This window comes from Fukomys damarensis, unplaced genomic scaffold, assembly GCF_012274545.1.
Source record: "Fukomys damarensis isolate Sample0158 unplaced genomic scaffold, DMR_v1.0_HiC HiC_scaffold_36, whole genome shotgun sequence".
Classification (NCBI taxonomy): domain Eukaryota; kingdom Metazoa; phylum Chordata; class Mammalia; order Rodentia; family Bathyergidae; genus Fukomys; species Fukomys damarensis.
The window spans coordinates 15,416,552-15,428,262 of record NW_022900948.1 but is presented as its reverse complement, the minus strand read 5'-3'; the positions used below and the strand labels follow the sequence as shown (position 1 = coordinate 15,428,262).

Below are 11,711 nucleotides of genomic sequence, written 5' to 3'. Positions count from 1 at the left end.
AAAAAAAAAAAAAAAAAAGAAGGGAACCACCCAGGAAGGGACCAAGGATTGGGGGAGAGATGCAGAGCTGGATGGAAATAGGGCACAGATTTGGCATCTTCACATCTCTGAAGGCCTAGTGCGAGTACAGGGATTGGACCTGCCTTGGGAGCCTCAGCTCCCTCCTGGGAAGGAGGACCAGTGATCCCTGATGTGGAGGGTGTTTGTGAGCTCAAAGGGCATCCCATCAGGAAGTTGCAGCATGGCCACTGGCATTGAATGAGTGCCTTCTTTGTACATTGTCTCATTCTATGCTCAAGACTACCATCTGGGAAGATAGTTTCCTCCTTTTGCAGATGAGAAATGGCTTGTCCAGGAGTCTGGGGCTAGTCAGTGGCAGATCCAGGCATGGAACTTGTTACTGGACTGGCTCTTGGGCACTCTAGATACACAAATCCCAATTATTTGCCACAAAGTGCCAACATTGCAATTCAACCTCAATACTGAGGCTTTCATTTGTATTCATTCACATCTTTTGTCTTAAAAGAAAAACAAATAACACATGTGCCACAGATTCACCACCATTGCTAGGGTAAGGTTCTTAGGAGACCAGATTCTAGAGGTTCCTGCCTGCACAGGGGTGACCAGCACCACCTGCCGCACTCTGACAACACTTGGCACAGGAGGGCTGCCCTGCACACACACACTGCAGGGTCCCATAATCTGAGAAGTAAGTAGAGTACATGGTCACCAGAGGGTAGGAGAGGTAATGAAGGGCACTCTGTGGACCTTTTGAGAAAAAGTTATTTCATTTGTAATTTCTTCTAAAGATTTGTTTGACTTGAAGTTACTTTTCAGACATCATCCTGGGTTCAGCAGTAAATGGCAGGTCTGCCTCCCAGACAGACATATGACTCATACAGGTATTTTACTCAGCATTGTTATTTTGGATGTTTGTCTGTCTCCCCCACCAGCTCCTTGGCGGGTTTCTGTGCCCTAGAAAGTTTAGGACGGTGTGTCTTGCATGTTGAGACTAATAGGGTAGGTGTCAGGCCATCCCAAGTTCACATGCCAGCTCTACACCTCACCAGTGTGAGGACTTCAGATAGGCTGTTCAGTCTCCCTGGGCCTTAGTTTTCACATCTGTAAAATGGGGATAGTCACAACTCTGGGTCTCTATGATGATCCTGGGAAAGGTTGGATGAAAAGATCCTGTAAGCCCTGAAGGATCGTGTATGATGGAATGGTTGCTGTTGTTCAGAAAAAGCTTGCCATATTAAACCAAATGTAATTAACAGTATAAAAATAGTACAGTACTGTAAAAAGAGGCAGTCACAGAGACCCCATTGGCAAAGCCCTTTACCAGTTAGGCCTGGCAGTGTGAAGTAGGAATATCTGTGAAATGCTTCTCCTGCAAGGAACCCTAAATCTCCACCCCAGTATCAGGTGTAACCACCAAACATCTGGGTCTCCCTCCCAAGTATGGTCCAGTGGTTGCTCCAGGTCTGAGAGGGTCCCTTCTGTCCTTTCCTCATACCAGATGTGACATGTTATGGATTGCTTGATTTGCTTAGGTCAAAGTCTCCAACTTGAAAGTTCAGGAAGCTTTAAACAACAGATTGCTGAGTCCCAAACTTGGGTTCCTCAGTTGGGGTAAGGCATGAGAACTTGCACTTCTCATATGTTCCCAGGTGATGTTCATGCTGCTGACCTGGGGCCCCCACTTTGAGAATGTGCAGCTCCCTGAGCACATACTATGCATGAGGCATATGGTGGGCATGAAGCTAAGAAGTGTGGATGTCGCAGCCTGGCTCAGGCAGGGTCACTGTCTCCACCTTCAGACAGCCTTCCCCGACATAGCCAAGGTCCTTCCCCTCTCTCCTTACGGATTGGGACATCACCTCTGTGCTCCTGCTGTACTCTGTGTGGGTTTATTTTGGAGCAGCCAGGTGCATACTCGTCAGTATCAGCTTGTGGGTGCTACTGCTGTGTTGTGTACCCCTTAGGCAGCCTCCCTCTTCACTTTGATATATTCCCAGCCTCATCAAGTGAGGCTAAAAGGGCAGAGAAAGGGAAAGTAAGGTCCTAGGTATGTCTGTTTCCTAAACAGTTGTGAGTCATCTCTGAGCCAGCTCAGTTGGGTAATTTAAAATAATCCTGTTAAAGGAGGATGGGAAGGACAGGAAACTAAAATTAATGTGCAGCAATTATGAACTTGGCACAGTTTAACCCTATGAAGCCCTGCAAAGTGGGGGTTGCTTTGCTGTCATCACATAGATGACCATCCTGAAGTTCAGAGGGAGGGCCTTGCCCACAGTCACATGGCGGTGAACTTTGGTCAGTCTGACACTAAGCAGTGGCCCCCTCCACTCCTGCATTGATACCTTGAGCCTGGAAAGGGCTACTTAAACATGCCCTTCACCTTGTTCTGTGATGTGGCTTAGGGCAGTGGTGGCATCTGTGCTGCAGCCAGCTGTTATCATTGAAAGCTCTCAAAGGTTCGCCATCCCTGACTTAGGGTGTTGTCAAGGTTGAAGCGGTTGTGCCTGCCTGTTCTGTGTTGCCCTTATGATTTGTCCCTTTCCCACACAAATGCAAATGCTCTGGGGCTGGTAATTTTGATGTGTGCTGTGGGCACCACACCATACTTGTTGTTCCCACCAAGCCCCATGACTCATCCTCGGGTGCTCAGACTAAACACGCCTGACCTCTTTAGACAGTTCCTCAGGAATCTTAGACCTGGCCACCGCCACCGCCACCTGTCACACCAGCCACATGCCATTCCCATCTCACCACTGTTCCCAGAATGCTGCTTGTCTCCTACACAACTTCCCAGAATGCCTCGGGCCTGCAAGGAAATTAACAATTGTGTTTGTATGGAGCTTTTTACTGTGTAATGAGTAACATTTGTAATTAATGTTTAACACGTGTGAACAGCAGTTCTCCCCACAAAGAGGGGTTTCAGTAAGAGAACTGGATCACTCACTTTCTTTGGCTAATATATTACTGAGGGACAGGTTTTTCCAGTTAGTTTTTCTATTTGATGTATGAATAAATTCACTTAGCAATGTTTTAAAAAAAAGAAAAAAACATTATCATTTAATAGCTTTGATTCATCACCTAATTATATTCACAGAAGTGTTCCTTCAGGTCCCTTTGTCTCCTTGGTGGAAAAAAAATCCAAAGATTTGATAGACTATCTTTTGCCCTTCTGTTTGTCTTATCAAAGATTAAATGCAGGTAGAGACTTAAGCTCTGTGAGATCAGAGACCCTGCCTGCCTTGTTCACACCTGGGTCCCCACCTAACTCTGCCTGGCACATAATGAGCACCATGGTATTTGTTAAATTACTAAGTCAAGTCCGGGGAAAACCAGACCCAAGTTCTTTCACAGTGCTGAGCTCGCAGATGGCCCTGTGGCCTGTGCACACACACATGCTTTGCTTCCTGTCATTTCTGGGTGCCACGTACCTGTCTCTTCCAGGACCGTGCTAGTGAGACCTGCATGGTGGGACACTGTTGAATGGCTGTTGACTACCTTGGTTGCTATCTCCTGTCTGAACTTCCGTCATGGTGCTGAAAGTGTATCCCTCCCTATCCTAATTGGCTGTGAGTCTGGATGCCACAGTAAGTGTTCTGGTGGGTAGCAGGCAGTTCCATGAGAGCTGTGTTTGTGGCCAGCACTGGTTTGTCCCCTCCCATCTCTTCTCACCTGCCTTCACTGCCATCTGCAGTGGGTTACAGCAGAAGCATACACAGCTGGGCAGAAAGGCTCGTTTCCACAAATGCTCAGCCTCTTCTGAGTGGGCCTTTGGGCTTGTGCATAGAGGAAAAGTCCTTTCCCGGTTTTTAGGATGCTGAATAAGTGGGAGTCTGCAAGTAAAAGTGTCATAAGGCACTGTGTTATATGTGAGCAGGACCCAGCTGTGTCTGATGGATGAGCCCAGCCCAAGATTCAGGAAAGAGCTAGGTACTGGGGTCAGAGATTTGGATTTTAAGCCTCACACTGCTACTTGCCAGCCGGGTGACTTGGGCAAGCAGCCTCTGTTTCATTATCTGTAAAATGAAGGTGTAACTGGGTGCTGGGAGTCAGGAACACTGTATTACTGTGTTAGTAGATGTTGACTCTTGATATTTCTGTTGTTATTGTGATGGATTTTGAGAATGTATTCTACTTTAGGCAGATTTATTTTGAACTTGTTATGGCCTTGGGATTTGAGAGACTTAGTTTAAGTCCAAGTTCTGGTTTAGCCGATGATGTTGGCAGAGCTGATCCCTTACACATCTTCTATTTGTTCTCTGTGGGCTGAGGTGTGATGGTAAAGGCGGCTGGCTCTCACAGCTAGAAAGGCCTCTGTGTTTGGGGTATTTAATTATTTTCACCAGGCTTTAGGCCTTATCCTTAAATCTTCTGTAGCCAGGCATCCGGCAGTAGTGTACATGTTTTTCTTTTGGGGAGAGGTCACTAATCAAGGTAAAACTCACTCTTTCTGCCAGGCCTGCCTTCCCTAACTCAGGCACCAGATATTGACTGTGTGGTGATCCTAGAACCTGGGCTTGTCCCAGGACCTGCTTTGTATGGAGTCACTGCTCTTGCTCCTCCCACGGGGGAGGCAGCACATGAGCTGCCATTGTCTTAACTGAGGGGAGAAAGGTCCACATCTTGTAGGCCTTCAACTTTTCTGTCTGTGAAATGGGAATTCAAATGTGTGTCTCATTGTGTTTGGTGAGGGTCAGATAGTAGTAAATACATTTGGAAACTGAAATGAAATGGCAGAGGTCTGTTGTCATGGGAATGGAGTTTTAGACATTTATAAATGCATTGATGTGAACATTATGTCATTTTCATATACTCAAGGGTCATGTAGTCCACTCTACTTCCTAAACCTATGCAGTTTCCCTCTTCAGTCCCTCCAGCAGCCCTGCCTGGCTGTTAGCAATGCATAGGAATCCACAGCAGGAAGCATGGTGCGGACACCTTAGGTGCCTGAGCTCTGCCTATGTGCCCTGGTGTGTTCACTGTGAGTAAATAGCAGGCTGGTGCAGTCTGCAGGGCCCTCTGGGCAACCCTGCATGGTTTACAAATGTGGCCTGTGCTCACTTCTGATGAAGATGCCTCTTTGGCAGTGGGGAGCTTGCAGGTCACTCTGCACACAGCTTCTTGTTGTTAATCTAAGCCACACTGTATCTGTTTAAAGGAAAGCCATTCCTGTGCCATAGCTGGGTAGAAGGGTAGTAGCCAGCCAGTCTGCACCCAGTGAGAGTGCCAGCATTACCTGGGCAATCCTAGGTGAGAGGAGGCTGCCTGGGGCTGTCATCCCAAGCAGAGGTCTCAAGGGCTGGGGGTTGTGGCTGAGGCCCTGACTCCTTAACTTGGCCAGTGACATAACCACACAAGGCCTTGTATGTAAAAGCAAGGACAGAAATACCACCAACCTCATAGGTACATGATAAAGATTGGAGGAAAACATGCTTTTCAAATCCTCCAAGGCACCTGTCCTTGGCATGGCTAAGAGTTGTCGTTTTTCAAAACTATTTAAAAATAATTGGAAGAGAGGGCCAGGGATTTAGCTCAGTGGTTCTGCCACCTGCTTCACAAGTGCAAGGACCTGAGTTCGATCCCCAGTACCAAAAAAAATAAATAAATAAATAATAATAATAATAATTAGAGGAGGTTGTCCAACTTTTGCCTTTCCTTTTTTGACAAGTGAGTGGAGGTTTCATGGTCCGACTGAGCTGGGCAGAGTCATTCATTTAGCAGACACTGGCCATCTGCTGTACATCAGGCAATGTTCTAGGTGCTGGCAAACAAATCAGAATACAGTGTCCTCACCTTGGAGCTTTCAACTTGATCAGGAGTACAAGGAAGTTGGGAAAAAAGAAGTTTGTTTCTGATTCAGGGCACTTTGTCCTCCTGAGTACATAAAGGAACTCCTTTAGCATGCCTATGGCCATGGAGGGGTCCCCTGGACCTTGGTATACCATCTGTTGCTATTCATCTTTACAGTCCTTCATATTGAAGTGTTGTCAGCCTTGGTTTGCAGATGAGGCAGCGAAGGCTAAAAGCTGTTTAGAAACATGCCCAGAGTTACCCAGTAAATAATGGCAGAAGTGGATTCAAATCCAGGCCTTCCTGACCTAAGTCCACACCCTTTATATGATGCAGAGCTACTGTAGTCCCTGCATTCCCTGGCCTGGTTTCAGCCAGGGACCATTGACTGAAACCAGTTGCCTGTCAGAAGGGAGACTGAAGCTCAAGGCCCCATCTCTGTGGAATGTTCTGAGAGGCCAGGGCTGGGACAGTGGTATAGACAAGGGACGCTGGGGCTCAGAGGAGGAGAAAGGAATTTCACCTGCGGTTTTCAGGCAAAGGTTGCCTGGTGAGATAGCATTTAAGCTGAACTTTGAGTAATCACTGGAATTTTTGCAGGCAGATAGTAAAGGGAATTCCAAAGGTATGACACAGACAAAGCAAGGTCAAAAGGCAGATGTCAGATGTGGAGACTCACCATCCTTGGTGACTAGAACCTAAGGGTGGGGTGGAATCCAGAGAGGTTACAGGGAAAGATGCATCTAGAAGTTGGCCCAGGAACTGAGTCCCTGAGGACCATGAGCTCCAGAATGAGGAGTTTGCCTTTGGCCTTGGGGCATGGGGAGTTTGTAAGGGTTTGTAAGTACAGGAGAGCTGTGCTTCAAAGGTTTGTCGATTTTCTGGAGATTGCTATCTTTCTCTAGACAGTGGATAGGAAGGAGATGCACCCTGAAGAGACATATTTATCTCATCCCAGCACACATTTTCCTAGCACCCTCTCCATGACAGTTTCTGCAGTGAATTTAGGAGAGGACAAGAGACTGGAGAAGGCAAAGGGAAATCAGTCCCAGGTACTGTCCCAAAGAATGCCCAAATGGGGTGGGTGTCCCTGGAGCTACAGGAGGAATGCCAAAGGCATGAGCCAAGGAATGGAGAAGTTTATCCTCTGCAGGAGCCCAGATAAGTGTTGCAGAAGAGCAGTGTTTCGTTTGTGCCAGATCCTGGAGGCCCCTGGACATCATAGAGATGGAGCAAGAGGCCGGGAGGCAAGTGAGAGACAGCGAGGTATTCTGAAGGTGATCCTGGTCATCTGGCACCAGTTGGGCTCACCTTCCCCTGCCACTGGGCTTCAAGACCCTGGACAGGAACATCCTCCACACCTTCCTATGGCCCTCACCCATTGTCCCTGTGGTGGGGTTATGAGGAGAGTTGGTGCTGATGGAGATGCTCAGTCTTCTGTCATTCCCAGCGTCCACACTTCAGAACTGGTTAGTATATAGTCTATGACACAAGTAGAAAAGGGGCTGCTGGCTTCCAGACAAGCCAGATGAAGAAAGCCTCTCAGAATGTGGAGACCTTTGAGTTGATTTTTTTTTTTTGAGATAGGGTCTCACTATATAGTTGAGACTGACCTTGAACTCACTATGTAACCCGGCTGGTCTCAAACTCACACAGCGAACCTCCTGCCTCAGCCTCTGGAGTGCTGGGATTACAGGCGTTTGCCACCACGCCCGGCTTTAAATTGATTTTTCAAGGATAAGCCCTGTCACCTATACTGACCTGTTAGACATCTGGGGCAAGACAGAGGTGTCTAGCTGGCTGGCTGAGCCCAAGAGGACATTGAACAGGCCACCTCTCCACCACCACCAGATTCCATCATTGGAACCAAGTCACATGGGCTCCCAGTGCCTCATCCTACTCAGGGTTGAGTCTCCCTCCCCACTTGAGTCTCATTTCCCTTTTTAATTGCCTATAGGTGGAATTCATTAGATTCTGTCATTCTAACAACTCACAGGGGTAGCATATCTTTTCTCTAAATGTGGATATTCTTTTGAGGGATTGTATCTTTATCTTTTACAGAAAAATCACTAAATTAAAAGAATTGCTGTTTTAAATTGCAGATTAAAGAGAAACTTAATTAGAAGGGATGAAAGCAGTTGTGCCTGTAGCTTTTGTTCTTAAAAAATGTTTTTTTCTTTGCCTGCCGAATCACTGCCCTTGGAGTTTGTATATTTGTATTTTAGGTGAAATGATTTGCCTAATTAAGTCTGTCATTCATCACCACCTGTTCTCTCTAAAATATATGGCTGCTTTATTGAGCTTGCCAGCGCATGCATAAATTAATTCAGTGGGGAATTAGTGTTGACTAGGATGTTCTGAGGTTTTATCCAATTTATCTGGTAGCAAAACTGATACATTTTCCCCAGTAAAGCAAAACAGCAGCTCATTAAGCTTCTTCATTTAGCATTCATGGAGCACCTGTCACCCTGCAGGTACTGTAGTAAGCTTAGGTACAGGGTCACATATGGTACAGGCTGTGCCCTCGGGGATTCACAAGGAGCCAAATAAGGAAACTGGTGAGCAGGGTGCCATGGGCTAGGATCAGGTGAATCTGGGAGAGGATGAGATCAGGGAAGGCTTCCTGTAAGAGGTGGCCCCTGGAGAGTGAGTGGAGGCAGTCAGGTGACCTAGATAGACAAGTGCCAGAGGGCCAGATATGTTGTGTCGCAGAGCTGGTTTCCTCCCCGAGTCTCTGGTCCTCACTTCCTTTTCCCTCCCTCTGTGGAAGGAGGGAAATCCCCAATCCTGATTTTAGCCATTGGAGCTCCAGGATGCCAGAGGTGCAAGTGACTTACAATTAATTCATCTGGTCTCTCTCTCTGGCGCCTCTATTTAAAATTAAGCCTTGACCTTCACTCGAGCCTCATGTCCTCTCCATGCCAGTACTACTGAGCTGCTTCCTGCTGTTTTTGACAGCCCCAGAGTTAGCAGAAAGAGTCATTATGAAGAAGCACACACCAATTCCGTCTTAGTGGAGGCCATGCTGTCCTTTAAGCCAGAAATCTGTGCCCCACACAGTCAGTCATCCTCCCTGATTTGCCCATGGGTGATCATGTGTTCTTTCAGTCACCTGCGACCACCCAACTGCACCGGAGCCCCATTTCTTGGGTTCCTCAAACTCCTCCATCAGTAGGCAGATGTCTCCTCTCAAAGCCAGCCTAAGACTGTCATTCTCTGGTTATCCCATCCATAGGCTCAAGCTCTTTAGAAAGGGGCTCTGTGACCTGGCCCTTACCTGGCCCCATTGCTCACCCCCACCCAAGGTTACCCAGCAAGGGCTCTGCAAAGCAGGTACTTAGGTCAAGACCTCCGCCCCTTGCTCCCCTCACCCAGGAATATATACACCATCTGATCAGTGCTGTGAGGGGGTTGTGCATTTCAGTAGGAGCCTGGGAGACATCCAAATCCCCACTGACAGAGGGGTCGGGGAGCAGAGGGCTGTGGTGATGCGAGGGCCACCACTACTGGATGGCAAGGTGCACAGGAGTCTTTTGAAAGCAGTGCCAGCCATCCACCTAGTGCCTAGGCCTAAGCCTGCATCACCTCTGACATTTCTCTCATGTTCCACTCAGTGTCACAAGTGAGGCCTTCCCTCTTTCCCTGTGCACTTTCTCTACCCATCTTGTCCAATGAGTACTAAATTTTATATTTCACAACAGTTTTAGGTTAACAGTAGAAAGTACAAGGAGGCGCACATACTCCCTGCTCTCCCATCTCTTTTCAGTGCAGCAGTCCTGTTTAAAAAGAGCTAGGTTAAACCCTTCCCCGTCAAAATGCTAAACTCTATTCATATCATTCACGACAGAACCAAGCCCCCCAACCCCCAATTATTGAAGTCCCAGTTATCTGGCCCCTGCACCAGTGACCAAGACTCTTGCGTCTTATACACTCCATATTAAGCCATATCCATTTTCACTCTGCCAAGAATATCCTTCCCCTCCTTCCTTTCCAATATTTACACAGACGTTGCTTACCCTGCCCTGCTGCCTCTGTGACACTTGTCACCAGCCATTGATAACTGACATTGCCCGTCCTTCCTCCCCAGGACTCCCGGCCATCAGGCAGGCATTCTTGCCTGTTTTCCCAGCTTTGAACCATGGTGGGCACCTGTGAGTGACTGTTTCCCAATGTAGGTGGAGGGACTGCCTGCCAGATCCTACTGCTGTGCTCTGTACTTTCACAAGAGCGGATCGGCCAGGGTGCCTGGGAGCTTTCCATGGCAGGAGTCTCCCTTCCCAGTTTTCTGTGGTGGTTAATGGAAAAGAGTATCTTGGAAGAACAGAAATGCCTCATAAGACCTAGTGGAGGAGACTGCCCAGTAGCTGAGCCACAGAACAAGTTTATTTGCATTTCTCACAGCAAAATTGCCATATTCCAGACTGGAATCTCCTCACCACCGTCCATGAGCATGAAGATTGATTACCTTATATCTGAGGTTGGAGGATGGCCGGCAACCTCCATGCATGCTGGCTAGAGGGGTGCTTCCTGCCAAGGGGAGGCTCAGCTGAGGATGGTTGACTTGACACTTTCTGTGTACTAAGTTCTTTCTCTCTCTACTATACTATAGCCAATGAGATAAGAAATGGAGACTCAGAGAGGGTAAGTGCCTTAGCCAGGACACAATGGGCCTTGGCAGACTCAGGAGAGCTTAGATGGGTAGCTGATGTGAAGCCCTTTGTATTGTGTCTGCTTTGAGCAGGCATCATCATAATAAAAGTATACAGTTAGGGTTGGGGATTTAGCACAGTGGCACTGCACCTGCCTTGCAAGCACAAGGTCCTGAGTTCAATCTCCGGTCCACACACACAAAAAAGTATACATTATATGTATACATTGACCTTAGATCCCTTTTAAGCACTCTTCTTTAGATCTCTTTGTACCTTACCTGATTTAATCTCCAGGAAATGGGTACTGTTATTCCTTTTTTTTTTTTTATGAGAATGAAATAGGCCCAGGGAGATAACTTACAAGATGGACTAGCTGGCCCCCAGGAACCTTCTGGCAATTAGTTTAGGCTCATTATATCCTTTTTGGAATGTTTGCAGGGGCTGTCCCATATGGCACTTTACTGCCCCCCACTTCCCCTGGGCCTAGACCATGAAGAGGGTTCTGAAGGAGGAGGACCAGACTCAGGATGCAACATGAACCTTGAGTGAAGCTCTGGAGAGTTGTCCCAGGAGAAAAGGAGGGCAGATGTGACCACAGTGGCCCTAGATGTGATAATTTTGCCACATCCCCCATTAAAGGATGCAGAGAGGTTCCTGTGGTGATAGAGATAGACTCAGTGACTTCTGGAGACCCAACCAGCCCACAGTCTGGCTTTGACAGCACCTGCATGTTTTGGGAGGCTATCTTAGCCCATTTTCTGTTGTAATATCAAAATGCATGAGCTTAGGTAATTTATACAGAAGAAGAGGTTAGTTTGTTTCATGATCTTAGAGGCTGGGAAGTCTAACGCATAGTACTGGAGAGGGCCTTTTTCCACTTTTGCTGATAGCAGAAAGCACAAAGGCAAGGGGGCACATGCAGCAGAGAGAAAAGGCATGACGGGCCACCTTGCTTTATAATACCCTACTTTTGGGAGAGAGCCCAGTACCACTACCAAGAAGATCCACTTGTGTCGGGGGATGCATATTCCATTCACAAGGGTGCTTTCTGCAGGACCCAAACACTGCTTACTGGGCGCTACCTCCCAACACTGCCACCTTCAGGAATCAAGGGCTCAACATGTGCACTTTGAAAGAAAATTCTCAGGGCCAGGGATTTAGCTCAATGGTTCTGCCGGCTGCCTCACAAGCATAAGGCCCCAAGTTCAATCCCCAGTACTTTAAAAAAAAAAAAAAAAAAAAAAAAAAAAAAAA

The 11,711-nt window shown here is 47.4% G+C and overlaps 1 protein-coding gene across 1 annotated transcript in view; it reads left to right on the top strand.

The window, feature by feature from the left end:
* Shb (SH2 domain containing adaptor protein B) overlaps window positions 1-11,711 on the top strand; it is a gene marked incomplete at its 5' end in the record, with an annotated part of 129,117 nt that overhangs the window by 85,550 nt on the left and 31,856 nt on the right. The gene's annotated exons all lie outside the window — the stretch shown is intronic.